The following is a 7,500-nucleotide window of genomic DNA, read 5'->3' on the forward strand; positions in this document are numbered from 1 at the left end:
AGGTACCCCTAGCAGTCAGAAAGGCAGGGGAGGAGTCAGACGGAAATACGTAAGTCTCAACGCACTCACTGCTCCCTAGCTGAGCTCTCGGATTTCTCCCATTTCCTTGCAAACAGACCTGACCTCGGTGAGGCACGACCCAAACTGAAGTGGAGCTTTTACGCTTGCTTTCTCCCAAACCAAGGCGATACTCTGTAGAGTTCCAACTCAAATACACCAGTAATTCATCTCTAGGATAAGATGGAGTATTATTGACGTCTTTAATCATATCAATAATTCCCTGGACTAAAGCTTTGTTGGCTGAGTTGTATTTAGTGGACCGTGGTGGACGCGGAGGATAGGTCTCAAGGGCATATGAAAAAATGGTCTGAAAAGCCTGAAATGATCCATTATAGCTGAAAGGCAAGACTAAATAGGGAATGCCTTTATCCATAGTGTGAGGTATCAAGCCACACACCCAGCAGTCTGTAGTATTAACTATCAGTTGGTGTTGATGCAAGAGCTGTACAAATGTATTGTTAATAAATTCTGAGCGTCGAGCTTGTTCGTGTTCAGGAAATGAGTGGAAAGAATGCATAGAAGAAACCGTAGAAGTAGTAGGATCAAGGGAAGGTACTGTAGTTACTGGCATAAAAATCAAATGTACACCAAAGACGATTCCACCCACCAACGTTATTAAAACGATTAAAAATGTAACTGCACATTGCATTAGAAAGCATTTGCTGTGTAGTATTCTGTTCAGTCTATTTCTGCGAACATAAATTACATTTTCTCGTTGTAGCTCAGGAAGCTCCATCTTCTACGACCGTTCGCGACCACTGATGATGTGTACGTAGATGAAAATGCCTCTATCAGCCCTGGGAGTTCCCAGAACTAACAGAAAGATCGACCTTGTGTCGGACCCCCGCAGATTCAACTAGGCACACAGCCACGACCCTACGGCTACCCAGACGGCAAGGCAATTTTAAAACAAAAAGAAACAATACATAGTATTAGCAAACTTCCTGGCTGGAGGCAATGTATAGCAAATTCAAATCTGAAAATAGGCAGTTTCCTGCTTTATTTGTCCATATTGCAAGAACGTAAGTTGTATCTCAGTTTTGCAGGAGCTGTCTGATCTGGGAACAATGTATTTTCAGCTGACGTTGCAATGTTCACGTTCGCAGATGACAAATGTTCTTTTGGTACAGATGACAAATGTTCAGGGTTCAAAAGAGCAGTTTCAGGAGGAGAGACAGAATTTGGTGAATCCGTGATCAGTTCTGCATCGCTGAAAGGTATGAACCTGGGGATTTGTTCCGTTTCAGAGGCACCGATTCCTTTCTTTACCCAGTTGTCGTAAGGAAGTGGCAGAGGCACACGTTTAGCATGAGTCGTATGGATCCAATTTCTTCTTCCGGCCACACGAATAGCAGTTCTCGTTGCTAGCAGGACTTGGAACGGGCCAATAAATCTGGGCTGAAGATTTTTCGTTCTTGCAAAATTTCGGATGACCACCTGATCACCCGGTTTCAGCTGATGGCCTGGACTCTCCGATGGCTTTGGCAATGCGTCGAAAACCTGTTGGTGAATAAGACTCAATTTAGCAGTCAAGTCGAAAAGGTAATCAATTAACATTGGGTATTCCAGCTGCTTAAATTCTTTCGGTCTAGGTACCCCCCAAACATTTGCAGGACGACCGAAAACTATTTCGTAGGGACTAAGCCCTACTCTAGAATGTACAGTTGCTCTTGTTGATAGCAAAGCCAAAGGCAATGCGTCTGGCCAGGACAAACCCATGGATGCTTGTATCTTAGCGAGTTTCAGTTTAAGGGTGCCATTGTACCCTCGACTAAACCCGCGGACTGGGGATGATTCGCACTATGAAATTTCTGTCTAATCCCTAGGCCGGCACACACACTCTGCATAACTTTCCCTACGAACTCACTTCCGTTGTCTGACCATACAATCCGTGGCATTCCGTATCTGGGGAAGTATTCTTTAAGAAGAATTTTAGCAGTGGATAAGGCAGTATTGTCCTTCAGTGGGTATGCTTCGATCCATCTGGAGAAAGCACAAACTACCACTAGGACGTATTTCAGGTTATTACAACGATCCATGTGAATGAAGTCTAGCTGGATCACTTCAAAGGGGCAAGAAGGAGGAGCGAAGTGACCTGCAGGTGTGGGGATTCCCTTGCCAGGATTATGCATCAAGCATACCATACAATTCCTCACCACTCTCTCTGCACACCTACTAATCCCGTCATTCTTCCAGACCGGAGCCAACATCTTACAAATCCCTTTTGAACTGATGTGCGCTGTTCCATGTGCCATCATCACTACTGCAAGCACATACGCATCAGGCAACATCCAACGCTGTTGTTCCGACAAGTCAATCCAACACCCACTCGAGTCCAATTTACCCGTGCTCTCTTTCCATGCAAGTTTTTCCTCCTCAGTCGCCTCTTTCTGAATTTCTTTCACGCTTTCCACTGTGTCTTCACACATTCCAGACTCAGAAATCCATCTTGCAGACGTTGCAACATACATTCTACTCATCATATTTCTGGCTGTCTGTTTTGCAGTCTCATCAGCAAAAGCATTCCCACGACCAACATCATCCGTGATTGCTTTATGAGCACTGCATTTCACAATCGCAACTTCAGTCGGTAAGGTTAGAGATTCCAACAAGTCATTAACTAGCTGACCATGTTGAATCTTAGTCCCATGGGACGTAATGAAACCTCTCTCTTTCCACAAACGGCCAAAACTATGGGCCACGCCGAACGCGTACTGACTATCTGTGAACACGTTCACTCTCTTTCCCTTAGCTAAAACGCACGCTTTTGTTAGCGCGATCAATTCTGCAGCCTGGGCAGAATTCTGACTCACTCTTGCAGTCTCCACAATCGTACTCAAAGTCGTTACTGCATAAGCAGCAGTCACATCACCATTCTCCAATTTGAAGCAAGACCCGTCAACATACAACGTGCCATCTGGTTCTGACAACGGAGTGTCTTTTAAGTCGATTCGTCCTTTTGTTTCTTCCTCAGTTCTGAAACAACAGTCGTGTGGTTCGGAATCACTCGACTCTTCGCTAGTCGGCAACAATGTTGCTGGATTCAATACATTGCATCTTTTGATCTGAATATGACTAGCTAACAGTGTCAGTTCATAACCTGATAATCTAGCACTGGTAAGGTGTTGCGTCTTGGTTCGGTTCATGAGTGTATCCACAGCATGAGGAACCATGACTACTAGCATGTTGTTCATTACTAAACCAGCAGATTGTCGAATGGAAGCTGCAGCTGCGGCTGTAGCTCTCAAGCAACTAGGCAATGCTCTAGCTACTGGATCTAATGTTGATGAAAAATACGCACAAGGGCGTTGTTTATCACCAAATTTCTGCGTCAAAACACTCAATGCACAACCTTCTCTCTCGTGGACATAGAGCGTGAATGGCTTACTGTAGTCGGGTGTACCCAATACAGGTGCTGAACACAGTGCATTTCGTAACTCAGAAAAACTCTGCTGACATTCAGCAGACCATGGTACCGGACTCGGGACACCTTTCCCAGTCAAGGCTACCAATGGTTTTGCTAGAAGAGAAAAATTTGGGATCCATTGCCTACAATATGAGGTAATACCCAAAAAGGCACGTACTTCTCTCTGCGTGCTAGGAACGTTCATCTGTGTAATTGCTTTTATTCTCTCTGGGGTCAACTTCCTTCCCTCCTTTGACAAGAGATGACCTAGGTAGGTCACTTCTTGGCAGCAGTATTGCATTTTTGAAGGTGACACCTTGTGATTCAAATCTGACAAGTGATGCAATAAAGAAATCGTAGCTGTTTTGCAAGTTTCCTTGTCATCGGCAGCCACTAGAAGATCATCGACATACTGTACTAAAGCAGAACCACGAGGAAGTACGAAGGAATCTAACTGGCTTTTTAATGCTTGACTGTAAATGGATGGGCTTTCACAATAACCTTGTGGAGCGCGTTTAAATCTAAAACTTCGTCCTCCTAGAGAGAAACCGAAGATATCTCTGCTTTCCTCGGCTATCGGAATGCTGAAAAAGGCATTTTTCAAGTCGACAACCGAAAACCATGCTGCTGTAGCAGGAATCAACGTTAACAATGCAGTAATGTCTGGAACCACAGGAAACTGTGGGATCACAATTTTATTAACCTCTCTAAGATCAATTACGAACCTATATACTGGAGGCTTTGTAGGGTCAGTTCGTTTCAAAATAGGCAGTACAGGACTATTACAGACATTACTTCTAGTCTCTTCTACAACATCTTTCTTGATCAGGTCTTGTACTATCAGTAGGAGCGCACGCTCACCTTCACTAGAGATTCTGTATTGTGGAATTCGTGGAAGTTTGACATTTGCTTTCAAAGTTACTACATAGGGTGGAATTTCCAATAGACCTACATCATTAGGACCAGTCGCCCAAAGAGTATCAGGGAGTGAACGCAGCTCTGGTGGGAGCGCATCCATCGACAAGTACATCGGGGAGATTATTCTTTTACCCAACGTAAGCTGTACACCTGCTGGAGAACAGTACAATGTCGCGTACAGGCGTTTTAACAAGTCTAAACCAAGCAGATTTTCGTTACAACCTGTCGTCAAAATCAGGGGTGCTTTCAATTGACGGGGTCCAACAGAAATAGACAAAGGACCAGAAACAGGGTTGTGAACAGGGGCGCCCGAAAAACCTACTGAAACGTTTGTTGAGCCAGACAAAGGTGCGCCAGGGAGTTTCGCATGTATGATAGAACTTTTTGCTGCACCAGTATCCAACAGAAACGGTTCGACTATACCTGATGTTGCTACCGCGACATAAGGCCCACTCTGATCTACTGGTACTGATACTACTCCCTCTCTTTGTCCATGGCTGTCCTAGTATTCACTTTGCTGACCTTCCTCACTAGCTTCATAATAGTCTTCAACATGATACTGTGGAGACCTATTCTGTTGGGCAGATTGTCCATTACGCTGGTCGAAATAATTAGAGGGGCGATCACTTGTCTGTGGAGGCATAGCACCTCGTCCTCGACCTCTAGAGTTTTGCATGGAACTACCACGACCTCTCTGAGCGGCCGCATCATTATTTTGCGCCCGAACTGGACAATCACTTTTGTAATGACCTTCCTTTTTGCAATAAGCACATTGATTCCATTGGTATTGTGGCCTTTGAAAATTATAATCCGTTCTTTGATATGACCCTTGCTGCATATTAGTTTGATTCATGCGAGGCGGATAAGCTTGCTGTAAAAGTACTTTAGTTTTTAAATCTTTCGTCTTTTTATCTGATTTTTCCTTCTCTTCTTTATCCCTATTTTCGTAGTACTGAGCAGTCGCAAGTATTTGCGCAGTCGTAGAGACAGCCCACGCACTTTCAGAATTCTTTAATTTACCACTAAGTTCTGGCAACAGATTGTGCACAAATTTATCAACAAATAATCTCTGGCCCCCTTCTGTGCTCATATCCTGACCACTATGATCTACGAAAGTCTCTTCGAATCTTGTGAAAAAGTCGGAGACGCTTTCGTCTTTCTTTTGTTTGCATGCGGACAATTTATCCCAGTTAACGCGTAATGCAGGCATTAAGGTTTTCATTAAATCGATTATTCTACCAGGCAAGTTAGCAATTAAAGGTTCAGGTTTGGAACCACCTATTTGTTGACCATCCGCTGCAGTTATAGCTGCCCAGTCACCACCTAGGGCAACTGGATGATTCTCTTTACGAATTTTAGCCCAAATTGGTTGCGGTACTACGTTACCAAATAGCAGATCTATGTCAGCAAGATTCAATACACAAGCGTCAACTGTTTGAGCCAACTCTTTGTAGTACCCTGCAGGATTTTTACGCGGATCTGGCAAGGCCTGTTTTACTGCTAACACTTCAGCTCGTTTCCATGGAATATGTATCCAGACTCTCTGGAATTGGGCCGGAGCGGCTGCAATACCAAGCGGTGCATTAGCTTGCACAGCTTCGCGCCAAATTGGTGGAACCTCTCTCATTGGATATTGACGATTTCGTTTCGTACTACGTTTCTCTAACTCTCTCGGTGAAAGAAGGGATGAGTCGGATCTATAACTTAAAATTAGTTCCATCGCTTCTTTTATATTTTGACCAACTATCATACCTGTAGCAAACTCTTTCTGAACATTAATTAATTCTCCTAAATTTGATTCAGGGTCATCCTCTTCCAATTCCTCACGTAGAAGGAAACACATTTCATCGAACACATATCGTTGTGTCGGTTCGTTCCATTGCATAAATGTATCTAATACATTTTGTACATTATATCTTCCAACTTTCGAAACCCATCTAAGGGCAGTGGAATCTAGTATTCCTCTTTCTTCAGTACTGGGAAGCTGACTACGTCTCTGCACAGAGTCAGAGGTAGGAGTCTTAATCAGAGTTTTATAGAAGGGAGATAGAATATTAGAGACAGAATCAGTGATTCTTCGTCGAACAGAAAGCGGAGTCATAATACTTGCAGAGGCAGTGAATAGAGTAGTAGTTGGAATAGATAGATCAGGAATAGTAGGAGTAGCAGGCAAAATAGCTTGTGAAGTGGCAGGTGTGAGTGACACAGGCATAGGAAAAGAAGCCGGCAACCCTAGAAGAGGGGTTGTCGAAGGAACATTAATATTGACCACAGGAGGTACAGGAACTAGATTCAGGGGAGCGGGAACAGGGACACCAGGTTGTCCAGCAACCGGTAATTGAACATTCGGTATAGGTGGAGCCGTAGCACCCTGTGCATACGGTGGGGGTGATCGTAACAAGTAAGACAATAGGGGATCCTTTTCAGGGTCCTCTACTGTCTTAGCCGTACTCGATGGCAAAGCAGGATAGCACTTGTCTATCGCTAAATTACGCTCTCTATCGGCCACCTCCATCGCTTTCTCAGACTCGTTGAGTTGCAGCTGCCTAGCAGACTGTTCTAAAGTCAACTCTTGCTCTTTCTGTTCTTTCTTCAACTTTTTAATTTCTCTCTGTTTAGATTCTTTTCGCCAATAACGGAAAGAATCAAACATTGCCGGCCGGGCTTTCTTCTTAAACAACCTTCTTTCTAAATTATCAAGAACTTCAGGTTCAAAACTACCATGTAGTGGCCAACTAAGGACACCGTCTTTCTCTGTGAAGCGGATCCATACCTCATTATAAGAGATAGGGCCCACACCAAATTTGCAATATAGATCATAAAGGGGAGTTCCAATCGGAGGAACCAAACACGAGTCCTCCAACCGGGAATCACTGTTGCAACTAAAACAAGACAACATACAATTTTTCCGACTTACCATTTTATAATCCGGAACACAAGACAAACAAGACACAAACAGAAAAGATGCGCACTCGAACCACGAACTTAGGCCTACCAGAACTGACAAATGTATCGATACCTGAACTGAACAGAATGATTATCGTAACCAGAATAACCAGTGATAATCTTACAGAACTGAACTGAACTGAGAACTAAAAGGATTATCCAAACAGGAG

Source organism: Lissotriton helveticus, chromosome 4_1 (genome assembly GCF_964261635.1).
Source record: "Lissotriton helveticus chromosome 4_1, aLisHel1.1, whole genome shotgun sequence".
NCBI lineage: Eukaryota > Metazoa > Chordata > Amphibia > Caudata > Salamandridae > Lissotriton > Lissotriton helveticus.